At 40.3% G+C, this 12,932-nt stretch overlaps 1 protein-coding gene across 6 annotated transcripts in view; it reads left to right on the top strand.

The window, feature by feature from the left end:
* Positions 1-12,932, top strand: part of PRLR (prolactin receptor) — a 149,333-nt gene that overhangs the window by 77,556 nt on the left and 58,845 nt on the right. For all 6 annotated transcript variants that reach the window (XM_074931821.1, XM_074931820.1, XM_074931819.1 and 3 more), the window contains one exon: positions 6,433-6,520. The gene's annotated coding sequence lies outside the window, so the exon portion shown is untranslated. The remainder of the gene's footprint in view (positions 1-6,432; positions 6,521-12,932) is intronic.

Below are 12,932 nucleotides of genomic sequence, written 5' to 3'. Positions count from 1 at the left end.
AACAAAGGAGTGGTGAACACCTGATTGCTGCTTCCTGGCTCCAGTAAAAATGAATAAGCAAGTTCAGACCAGAACTCAGGAATGTTCCAGAAGGAGGAGAAAACAGCTTTTCTCCTCCCTTTTCCTGTTCCTGCAATACAGGTCCGCTGAGAAGCATCACCCTGAACTGAGTTACCAGCTAACGCCAGAAACTATGAATAGTAGAGGAAAGAATTATTCTGGCATGTAGGCACCAATCTCAAGTGGAAGGGTTGTCTGTCCTCTTCCAACTGAAAACTGTAATTTCTTGCGGATGCGAGATGGATTTGAGTTGATTCAACATCGATGTCCAGTATTGGAAATTTAAGATGTAGTATGATCACAAGTATAATGACTTTAAAGTAAGTGACTTTAAGGCACCCACCACTTTCTTTGTTGAGGTTTTGTCTGACATGTGATGTCAGGTAAAAAAGAATATTAACCTTGAATCGGTGTCAACTAAAAAATATTTCCATTATACATTACTGGTAATAGCAAAGAGAAAGAAATTCCAGACTTAAGCATTTATTTCCTACCCCTGTCCTCCAATTCACTATCACTGGTAGTACAGCTGTTTGTTCAGTGATAGTATAAACTGATTGACTGAGATGACTCAGGCTTTAAGAAAAACTGTAGGTTATTTTTTAGTACAGACCCTTTCTGTGATTGCCCCACAGACTCATAAGCAGCTGTATCAACCCAACTGAGTAAGTAGGAAACTGCAGTATGGGAAGGGCAGTAAGTTTAGGAAGGTTCCTGAGAGAGCTGTACTGGAGTAGATCAGTGTATTGTAGAATTGTACCCCTAGCGTTTGGAAGAGATGTCAGTGTAGCCTATACCCCTTGTATAAATGGTGTCAGATCTGAAGACTGTGTCCCTCTTAGGTGGGAACCTCCTGCCTTCGTTCTGACCACTTGACACAAATATGAAATTTAAAATTTCTTTCTACAAGAAATCACAGCTTTGTATGTAAAACACATCCAAAGCCATATAGATACAGGCTAGAATATATGGACTAGATTCCTTAAAAAGGAGATAATTTTCACTGGATCTATAGGACTATATTGACGCCTGAGGAACACCACTCATCACTGCTCTCCACTCATACCTCGAGCCCTTGACTGCAACTCTTTGAATGGGACCATCCAGCCAATTCCTTATCCACTGAGTGGTTCATCTGTCAAATCCATGTCTCTCCAATTCAGAGACAAGAATGGGGGGACAGTGTCAAATGCTTTGCACAAATCCAGGTAGATGAATTTATTTGTTCTTCCCTTTGTCTACCAGCACTACCCCATTGCAGAAGGCCACCAAATTCATCAGGCATGATTTTCCCTTAGTGAAGCCATGTTGGCTGTCACCAGTCACCTCCTTATTTTCCATGGGCACTAGCATAGTTTCCAGCAGGATCTGACCCATGATCTTACCAGGAACAAAGGTGAGAGTAACTGGCCTGCAGTTCACTGGGTCTTTCTTTTTTCCCTTTTTAAAAATGGGGATTATATTGCCCCTTTTCCAATCAGCAGTAGTTTCACCAGACTGCCATGACTTCTCAAATATGATAGATAGTGGCTCAGCCACTTCATCCTCCAGTTCCCTTAGGCCCTGAGGATGCATCTCATCAGATCCCATGGACTTGTGCACCTTCAGGTAGCTTAGATGGTCTTGAACCTGATCTCTCCCTACAGTGGGCAGTTCTTCATTCTCTTAGTCCCCTCCTTTGCCTGCTGTGGCTTGGACAGTGTGGCTGGAACACTTGCTGTGAAGGCTAAGGCAAAAAAGTTGTTGAGTACCTCAGCCTTCTCCATGTTCCAGATAACCAAGTCTCCCATTCCCATCCAGAGAGGGCCTGTACTTCCTCTCTTGTTCTTTGATTGATTTTCATCTGATTTGTTCAAGGAGCTAAGATAACAAAAAAATAGCTCTACAAAATGAAAAGTGGTTGGATTTAGTCCTTGAACTGATTCACTGCAGGTTTGGGTGAGTAATGAAAGTGATGCTACAGGGAAGCTAGGAATATCTGTATTTTGTTGGAGGACTGTTGAAATGACGGTGGTGAACAGAGTTGAATCCCGTTGGCGGCTGGTCATGAGTGGTGTCCCCCAAGGCTGGGTTTTGAGGCCACTCCTGTTTAACATCTTTATTGATGATCTAGACGAGAGGATCGAGTGCACCCTCAGTCAGTTTGCAGCTGACCCCAAGTTGGGTGGGAGTATTGATCTGCTCGAGGGTAGGGAGGCTCTGCAGAGAGACCTGGACAGGCTGGAGCCATGGGCTGAGCCCAACTGGAGGAGTTTCAATAAGGGCAAATGCCGGGGGCTGCCCTTGGGCCACAACAACCCCCAGCAGCGCTACAGGCTTGGGGAGGAGTGGCTGGAGAGCTGCCAGTCAGAGAGGGACCTGGGGTGTTGATTGACAGCCGGCTGAACAGGAGCCAGCAGTGTGCCCAGGGGGCCAAGAAGGCCAATGGCATCCTGGCTTGTGTCAGCAATAGCGTGGCCAGCAGGGACAGGGAAGGGATCTCACCCCTGTACTCGGCACTGGTGAGGCCGTCCCTCGATTCCTGTGTTCAGTTTTGGGCCCCTCACTCCAAAAAGGACATTGAATGACTCGAGCGTGTCCAGAGAAGGGCAACGGAGCTGGTGCAGGGTCTGGAGCACAGGTCGTACGAGGAGCGGCTGAGGGAGCTGGGATTGTTTAGTCTGGAGGAGTCTGAGAGGAGACCTCATCGCCCTCTACAGCTACCTAAAAGGAGGGTGCAGGGAGCTGGGGATGAGTCTCTTTAACCAAGGAACAAGCGATAGGACAAGAGGGAATGGCCTCAAGTTGCACCAGGGAAGGTCTAGACTGGATATTAGGAAGCATTTCTTTCCAGAAGGGGTTGTTAGGTGTTGGAATGGGCTGCCCAGGGCAGTGGTGGAGTCCCCATCCCTGGAGGTGTTCAAGAGTAGGGTCAACATAGCACTGAGGGATATGGTGTCGTTGGGAACTGTCAGTGTGAGTTTAATGGTTGGACTGGATGATCTTCAAGGTCTTTTCCTACCTAGATGATTCTGTGATTCTGTGAAATTAGTTCAAGTTACAGAGCTGTACCATATATACTGTCTTAACTGCTTGGCATCACTAGAAAAGACTAGAAGAAAATTATCCCCTACTACAAAATGTGAACTTTTTTTTTTTCATAGGTTGACACCTGTAATTTTAAGTAGGCTGGAGGTTTTTCTAACAGTCTCTCTATATATAAACTTATTTTGGTGATGGTAGATATCTGTCAGCCATGTTGACCCCATTCTGTTTTCCAGTTGGAGTAGCTGTGTTGAAATCCCATGCCCTATTTTGGTTTATATATTATACCATGCTTTAGGTATTTTCCTTTGTCCTCATCCATATAAGGAAAAAGCTAACATTATAGTGAGTTTTATGAGAATAACTTCAGACTGGTATAACTAGAATGGTTGCCTCTCCCATGCTCAAAATGCCTGGTCTCTTTCCTAACTAATAGTCTCAGTCCTGTTGTGCTGCCAGAATGAAGTAAGCACCTATATGTTTAATCAGCCTCTTGAATGCTGAACAGTCAGTGTCCAATGACTGATGACTGGCAGCTCATTAACTCCCATGCAAACTGCCTCATGGGAAAATTTAAAGAGATTAAATCAATGAATTAATGTTTGTTAGTATTTATTCTTTTTTTTTTTTTAATTTCAGCTGCAAAATTTTAATATACTTAAACTTACTTGTTTTTCTTTACTCATCCAGTTCACAGCCTGTTAGTGTAGGCACTACAGAGGATTAAGCTGAAGCAAAAAACATTTTGTAAATCAGTGCCATGCTAAAAATAATTTAGTCAGGTTTGATATAGCACTGGTAGATTAGAAACTCCAGTCTCCTTGGTTCTCCTGCTTTCCCCATGGGAAACCTCCCATGTTTAGCTTGGTGGAAGGCTAATTTTCTGTCCACCCTGAAATTCAGGTCCAGGTATCCTTGTCTGCAGAATGGCTTGTTAATCAGGCAGCAGAATCCTTCTAAGATATGGAGTAGTTAAGAGTTAGCTCTTGGCTACTGTCCTAGCCCAAAAGCTGCATGAGTGTTTCCTAGTACTTGGGACACAAACACAATGCAGAGCAGCAACATGTGTGTCACTGCAGCCGCTGGCCTGCCAAGCACAGCGTCCCACATGGGGCAGATGATGTGCTTGCTCCTCTCCACTTTTTGTTTCCCGTTGCCTTGGTCCCCAGCTGTGGTGAAGAGATTTGCCTCAAGAAGTCAGTCATATTTTTCTTTAGAGAATCTATTAATGCAAACATTTTGGAGCATTTTACAAGGCAAATAGATATCTTACCACGTAAAACATAAACTGAAATCAAGTGACATGACTTACGCTGAGGCTGTCTTCTGTGTTGCCTAAAATAGACCACTAAAGTTAAAAATACATAGACAAGACTCTGTGTCAATTTTACAGTCAAGCAGTCTGTTTCTTTCGTTAGCTAGTTGGAGAATTCCACAGGCAAGGCACACAATACAGCAAACCATGGTGTGGCACCAATGGAGATTGCAGGTGCACTGAAAGTGCAGTTTGTTCAAAAGTCCAGTTAAAGCTGAACATAGAGATCCCCTGGCAACATACCAAAATAATACTGATTTAAAGGTATGCTTTCTGCTAGAAAACTATTGTTGGTGTGTAATCTTCAGTTGATCTCTAAAACTGAAAAATAGCCTGACTCTGTTACAACTGACCAAACAATAATAAATTTGGCCAGAAGAATGTATATTTAAAGAACTATGTTGCTGTTTAAAAAAATGTGTCATGGTGACTCTTAAAGGCCAACTCTTAAGGTTGATCTTGTTGTGCTAGTTCTTTAGAGTAACAAAACGAGAAATCACTCTGTCCTGAAGATTTTTGTTTGGTGTTACACCAAAACATTTTACATCTAATATTTTCACAAGACTGATTTTCTTCAGAATGTAGATGTATTTCAGATTTTTTAGTAGACAAAGGCTTTTCACAAGCTTTTTAAAAGGGCCTAGAAGTACTAGTACAGTTTCATCTTGTCCATGGCCTTGAGTGTTTTTCTTTGTTTCAAATATACATTGATGTTTCTGTATGAGTTTTATATGCTCTGATCCCCTCAGCTCCCACAGAAAATGGGCATGATCTATCCGGCAGAACACATGAGGTGTTGAGTTCAGTGTAAGAACAAAGACAAGAAAGATTTTTTGGGGCAGAATTAGGCTTTGCTGGATCAGAATAGTTCACAGTTCACTAACACAGAGTAGCTGAAATTTAGATTACATCAGTTGATTCTGAATTTGGTTTTGTGAACCACAGCAAATCCAAAATGGAAAAGAATCCTAAATCTCTTCTTGAGCTATAGGGATCACTGAAATCCCAAACCAAGATTTCTTTGTAAGGGTTCTTGAAGGTCTGTTTATGTTAATGATGTAGTGTTCAGGAAAGTATATTTTCTTTGAAAAACATCTTAATTTTCTTTCAGGGTTCTGTTTAAAACATTAAGTGCTTCAAACATGGATTCAAATACACACTAAATCTCCAAAGGTGATAATGTTTCTTTAGAAGTGTTTCCAGAGGACCTCTGGAGAGTAGAATACTGCATTTGCTTGTGCTTGATTAATTCTTGATGATGAAAGAAATAATGGAATCACTCCTGAGTAAAGCGGCCAACAATTGTCATGGAGGTAAATAAGAACAAGAAGGTAATCATAGATGGCAGTTTGGGTCACACAATAGCTTAGAGCCATTCGTACAGTGCATTAAGGATAGTTAGGTACAAAATGGTAGATAGCAAGTAGTGAGTAATGAAGGTAATTTTTACAGAGTGGAGAATGTATCACTGATTCTGAGAACTGCAGAGGCTTCAGAGGACGTGAGCAACTCAGGTACTGTCAGTTTGATGCTGTAGGCTAACATGAGATCTCAGCAAGCTTGCCTCCATAACAGGGTAATTTTTTTAACAGTCTCTGTATATCTTACAAAACGCATACTTATGTATTCAGTACATTCCTACGTTTTATGAATGCTGAAGAAATAGAAGGGTGCAGAAATCTGCACTATTTGTGGGAATTGGGGAAGCTGAAGTCAGTGTCTTAATATGAGAATAATCAGGGACTCAGGCTGGTTATTTGGAAAGAATAGGTGACTTAATTTTTAAGTAATTGTTTGAAGAGAAAAATTATGAAAAGCGTTTTCATCTGGGGTTTAAAGTCAGAGGAACAGATGACCAGAAGCTAAAACCAGAAAACTAAAAAATTAACAGTTAATAATACCCTTTCATTTCTGAGCATGATTCTCCCCCCCAGGTAAGTTATCAGGGATAATGTCTAAATAAGTACTTATGGTAGGCATCTGCAGGGAAAAACTGAAAATTGACGCAATGTATTTTTTGTGTCAATTGACAGGGGAAAAGCCACAACACTGCACTTCATCAGGGAGATTTGGAGTCCAAGGTTTCTGAAATCAGTGGAGGCTGCTTGAGAACAGAGCCTGGTAAGATCACATTGTAAACTTCTGCCCTTTTTCTGGATAATACGTATGATCTCAAATTATTTGTTTAAATGGATGAAATGTATTAGCCTCAGATGTGCAAGTGTTCTGATTTCTCCTTTTGTCCTTGAACTCTGTGTCTGCAAATAACTTGGGAATTGCTTAAGTAATAAGTAGGATGTGTGGAGTGCTTGGATAGAACCTTACTGCGAGTATCTCATTAGAAACTTAAGTCATGGGCAAACAGCGGCTGACAAAATTCCTATTAGCCTGGGGTTACAGAATATTTCTGTATCATATTATTACCAAAAATGTATACAGTCTTTGAATTTTAAATGTAACTTTACTTCAAGAAAAGTGATTCCTAGTGTTTTAAATAATGTGCCTGCCCCACAGTTTAAGTTTCGGAATAAACAACCTACATGTCAGTAAATAGCCACTAGGTTTTGTGGTTAATGAAAAGAGAGTTGAAAAGAAAGACTTCACAGGAAACACTTGCAAAACACTTCAGACTTTGTTAAGAAGCCGATTTAGGATGAAGTCCACTTAAAAAGAATATTTACAAGTCAATTTTATTTAATATAAATAACACCTTGTGGCTTTCAACTGCTTTGTTATTTCACTATTTGGGTTTTTTTCTTTCAGCTAGACAGTGTTACATCTGTGTATGTAGGTAATTTCTTTTGAAGTACTGTCTTCAGGTTTACAGAATGAAGTTGGACAAGCAGACCCCGAAAGGCCATCTCAAAACTTTGTATTTCTTTAGAAACTAGTACCACCAGAATAAAAAAGCTATTTACAATAATTTGTTCTTAAAATAACTGTGTGTGTTTGCTTGGCATTTTCATTTTGATGTGAATGTGTATAGCTTGGTGGGTTTTGTGAGAATTTTATTCCTTGAATTGAAGAAACAAACCTGAGTTTGTAACTTGAAACTGTATATGTGAGAAATAAGATATTTCAGTTTTGAAAGAAAACATTTGCTTTTGAAATTTTGAAGCAGCTGAAATGATGAATTGACAAATGTCTGGGCTAAACCCAATCTTTGTAAAACAACACCAGAATATAAGTTTAAAGATCTGAGAACCACAAAACCAAGGGTGTTTTAGACACAGTGTCAGAAAGCCAGGCTGCTAATACAAAACATACTGATCTGAGAACAGTGCCCCAAATTGCTAACACACAGCAACACACAGAGTCGGGTTTCATCATTGTTCTTCATTTCATAAAGTTGTACGCATTTCAGTAGATGTTTAACTTTTCTCTAGCATTGATTTGTACAGTTATAAACCACTTGGTATTTTTGTTTTTTCAAGGTTTCACACAAGATTTCTTTTCTATAACTAATTTGTTGAGTTCCCAAATCATCTACTAATGTTGAGGAATGGAGAATTCCATCACATAATTGTGTGGAAGTGGTATAAGAAAGTAGAGCATATAATTATAAAAGACTGTTCGTTCTCAGATATGACGAGATGGCTTGAGAATATTGTATATATAGAATCTATATTAAATGGGAGGTTGGAAGAAAAAGATGCAGGCAGCTGTGCACTGGTCAGAGTAATTTAGAAAATGTACAGAACTTTAGAACAGTTCTAAGGTAAAGACAAATACACAAATAAAGGGAGAGTAGAATGAAATGCTGTTGAGATAGACTAATCTGATACTTGTTTACATACAAGTGCAGTAAATATCATCTAACTTCAGTAAAGTATATCTTTTGTTGACACATAGAAAACTAGGGGATTGAAAAGTGGAATTTAGAAAAGGATTTTTAGGGCTTTACCTCAGTAGATAATAGCACATGCAATTAAAGGAAAGTTCTTGTGTAGAAGAGGGTTAGCTTTGAAATTCCTCAGGTGAGTGTTGGATCTGAATCTTTAATACTGTTTTTAATCACTTGGACACAAAAGCTCAGAATACAGTGATGGAATTTCCTGGTTATGCAAAGTACATTCTCAGTATCAAACTGCTATATAGGAAGAAGTAGGTGACCTTGAGAACTACAGTAATGTAAACAGAATGAAATTTACTAGTACAAAATGTAAATCCAATGGAATGGAATGTGAGGACTGAGACTGGACTAAAAACAAAAATTACTCTTTCAGCCAGAAGCTCATTAGTTGGAAACATAGGCAAATTACTTTGGCAAGTACAATCCTAGGAGCTTTGACCTGCTTTAGCTGAATTATTTATAGCAAAATTAGAGGAGTGTTAATGATGTTATGCAAAGTTCTAGTGAACTCATCAGAATAATTTGTGAGGTTCTACTCATTCATATTCAAGAAATAATGAATTAAAATTGAAGCAGATGCAAAGAAGGGCTCTATTCTTACTATCCTAGTAGCCTTTCTTATAAGAAGATACCTCAAAAATAATGTTTACCCTAGCAAAAATTCTGAGAAGGAATAAATTCATAGAAAAGTTTGTGTGGGAAGGGACCTTAAAGATAACCAAGTTCCAGTAGGCAGGGACATCAAAGCCCAATGCAGCTATCTGCTGTCTGAGAGGGGATATTGTATCTCTCCATAACATTTTGTACAGTGGAGGAAAATGCCAAGGAGACGTTTCAAAACTAAGGACAGAGAGGAGAAGAAAATGCAAGACTCTCTGATCTGTCTGAGCCACAAGAAGTAGTAGGTGTAAAATAGAGAATAAACTTTAGTGGGAAAACAGAAGATGGTTCTTTTCCATTAAAGCAATTAAAGTCTGGATCACCTCCCAATAAGAACAGTCAGAGCCAAAGAAGTAGCTACTTTTAAAATGTATCTTGTTTAGTTCATTAACAGACTTATGCAATATGGTTATTTGTAATAGCAGGTGGCTTGGCTGAACCAGGTAGTTTCTTCCAGCCTCTGCTCCCAGTTGTGGCCTCTGTGAGGGTGGATATGTATAGGCGTCTGTGGATGACAGATCACTGACACATTACAGATTTACTGTAAGTCAGAAATTATTTTTTGGAGACTGAACCGTGATGCTAGTGTCAGGTCTTTGAAATTGTCCGGTTCAACTATTTTGGTTGCCTGTAGCACATATTTTCATTGCAGGTCTAGTCAGTAGTCAGAGCTGGTTCATGTATGCAGAGGTATTAGATTTTCTCACTCTTGAGCTTTTGACATATCAGTGAAGAATATGAAAGGCTTAATTGTGCTCTTGTGAAGCTAAGGTGCTGCCTGTGGTGGGAAAGAAGTGTTTTATGGCAGCTGGGGAGGCAGTGATCCTCTCAAGCACTTTGGTTACCATGGTTGGGTAGCACCAGCAGTACAGGTCTGGCCGGTCTTCCCACAGTTTTCCATACTGTCTTTCCCTATGTGTGAAAGTGAAGGGAGTTCCTTGAGAAAAAAAATGGGATGAAAGGGAAAAGATGAAGGGGTATAATCCTGCCTTTCAGATGCTTCTTCAGAGGCACTGTTGCCCGTGTTAATCGTAACTGATACTCAGTTTATAAAGCCCCAGTTTGCTGACCTCTTGCTTAGATTAGTACAGGTTACCACATTGGTAGGTGAGCCTATTGCCTTGAACTTGCACTTTTGTTTCTATGCATGGTTGCTTTTCTTCCACGTGTATAACCACTGCTAAAGGTTTTGGGAGCTTTGCTTAAGCAACGTGCATGTTCAATTGCTGAACAGGACTATGAAGGAGAAGTGCTATACGTGTATGTATGTAACCCAGCTCTGTACAATAGAGATAATCTTTTCACATTGTTCTTTTAGTTTCTTATCCCATTTTTTTTAATCAGGCATCCAGTAACGTTCCTGACTGTGTCCAACACTGTGGAAATCTGCAATGTGCACTTGAGTGGGAGTAGTAATAACATAAACACTTCTGGTGTTTATGCACTTCCCACAGACCTCTTGGAGCCCTTGTGTAATAATTTTCTTCAGTAAAGTAAACTGTATAGTCATTAATCATCAAAATGTAGCGAGATCCTGCAGCTTGCCTGGCTGTAGAGTGCAGTTTGACATTTTTTGGCATTGGCAAGTTTAGGAAGGGTTGGGTTGAGTGAGTGTGTTGGGTCTGGCTGGGATGAAATTAAGTTTCCCCACAGAAGCCCTCATAATGCTGTGTTTTGTATTTGTAGACAGAAGGGTGTTGATAACACACCAGTGTTTTGGTTACTGCTGAGCAGTCCTTGCACAGTATCAAGCCTCCCAACATGGCCCTCTCCCAAGGCCAGTAGGCTGGGGGCAGGCAAGAGACTGGGAGGACGTATAGCCCAAGCAGCTGAACCAAGCTGCCCGAAGGAATATTGCATACCATATGACGTCTGCTCAGCTATAAAGGCGAAAATAAAGGAGGAGAGGAGGGGGCAGTAATTATTAAGGAACTTGTTTTTCAGAGCAACCTCTACACATACTGTGGACCTGCCTCCCAGGAGGTGACTGGACATCACCTGCTGATGGGAAGTAGAGAATTAATCTTTTTGGTTTTCTTTGCTTCCATGTACAGCCTTTGCTTTTTCTTCTCTGAACTACCAAAGCTACTTGCTTACTTAACTAGAAAGCCTGATGAGAACATGGACAATTATGCATACTATTCAAGGAGCTGAACTATTTTATCTACTCTCTTTTGTCTCTCTTCATAAACTCTTAGAGAAATGTAGCGTGACACAATTTGATTTTACAGTGATCAGTCATGCAGCTGGCTATAACTTTTTATGACTGGGTTTGACACTACAGCTGAGATAAGCTAGTAAATGCTTCTTTAAAAGGGGAGATGCTGCTCACCCACTTCTCTCTCCACTCCTTTATTCTGCCTACCAGTAAGCACTACCTCCTTTGCACCAGCTTTGGTGTTCACTGGACCTCTTATGAAGCTGATTTAACTTGCTGACCTGACAGAAGGTTTTTGTCAAGGTAGTTTGTCAGTTTGGAGCTCTGCTGACACATGGAGAAGTGGGAGCACATGTCCAGGAGGAAGGAGGCTGAAGGAAGTGAGATCTTCTCACTTCATTGATCCACTCAGCCATGTTGTCAAAATGCCCCAGCTGCAGTCGCAAACACATGATATGCTGCCCAGCAAGAAACTAGGTAGAGACAAGTTCATGATGGTGTCAAAGATACATGTGTTCATAATTCAAACAATGGTTTAGCCTTGCAGTGCCCAAATAAGCCTAGTGACAGTAGCAAAGTTCAGCCATGAGCCCAGATGGCCGGACAGTTCCACAGTGGAGTCAAGTCAGGGATCAGGCCAGAAACTCAAGTTCAAGGCTCAGGGTCAGCATCCAGATCAGTGAGGTGCCTGGCCCAGCACAGGCATGGCTGCAACACTGCTGCAGCATAGCTCAGGTGGGAGCCAACTGTGAGGCCCTCAGCTTAAAAGCCACTGCAAGGCGAAGTGGGGGAAGAGTGCCCACTGAGGCTTCTCAGCAGAGCTTTCTTTCTGGAAGAGCTGTCTTCAAAGCTAGACACTTGTGCCATTATTGAAGCTGACCCTGAGCCCAGGCAACCAAACCCCCCAGCCAGGGGGAAGGTAGAAGGGGTGTGCTCAGAGCTCTGGCAGCTTTATAAAAACATGCATTAGTTCAAAGCTAGAACTGGAGTGAAGTAATAAGTGCTTTGATTTAGAGGGGGGAGGAAGGCGAGGGAGCACGCAAAACTTTTTATCTTCCAGTGCTTACAGTATCTGATTTTTATGTTCTCTCTTGGTTAGATAGATAATCAAATACTACAATAACTCTAAACACCATTTCCTTTCTCCAGAAACAAGAAGGTGGTGTGTTTGGAGAAGGATAGACATTTTCTTACAGTTTAATTTACCCAGTGCACAGGGACCATAGTATCATTTATGGTATCTCCGTTCACACACAATAAATGGAAAATTCCCATAGATGAGCTATGCTGTGCATTCACAGTAGGAATTCTTGTCTTCTGCTTTATATCAGCTATGAATGGGAAAGCTAGACTATAGGATTCCGGATCTTCCCTTTCACATATTCATTAACCAGCCACAAACAAACCCAACAGAATTTATAGCAGTTCATATGGGACTGTGGTTCCAATTAACACTCATAAAGCCTTTAAAAAATCACATGCATAAAACAAAAAAACACATATCTTTAATAAATTCTGGTTCTATCCTTCACTTAATTAGCATATACAGGACAATGACATGGTTAATGAATAATGAATAATTCATTCATGACATTTAAAGAAAAATCTTGTCTAAAATCAGCTTACATTTAAAATGTTCTGGGCTTACAAGAAGAATGTACTTGTCATCATAATACAGTGGAATTATTCTCCTAAGTAAATTGAAATAATATACTTCAGTCTTTTGAAATGTCTTTGGATGAGCACAGCTGACAATTTTACAGAAGATTTTCTTATATTTATTCTTATTTAACATATTAAAACTGTATTTGGTTCACATTAAATAAGAACAGTTTCAAAATCCCACTGTCATCACTTTGTAA

This window comes from Athene noctua, chromosome Z, assembly GCF_965140245.1.
Source record: "Athene noctua chromosome Z, bAthNoc1.hap1.1, whole genome shotgun sequence".
Lineage (NCBI taxonomy): Eukaryota > Metazoa > Chordata > Aves > Strigiformes > Strigidae > Athene > Athene noctua.
This window is presented reverse-complemented; position numbering and strand designations above follow the sequence as displayed.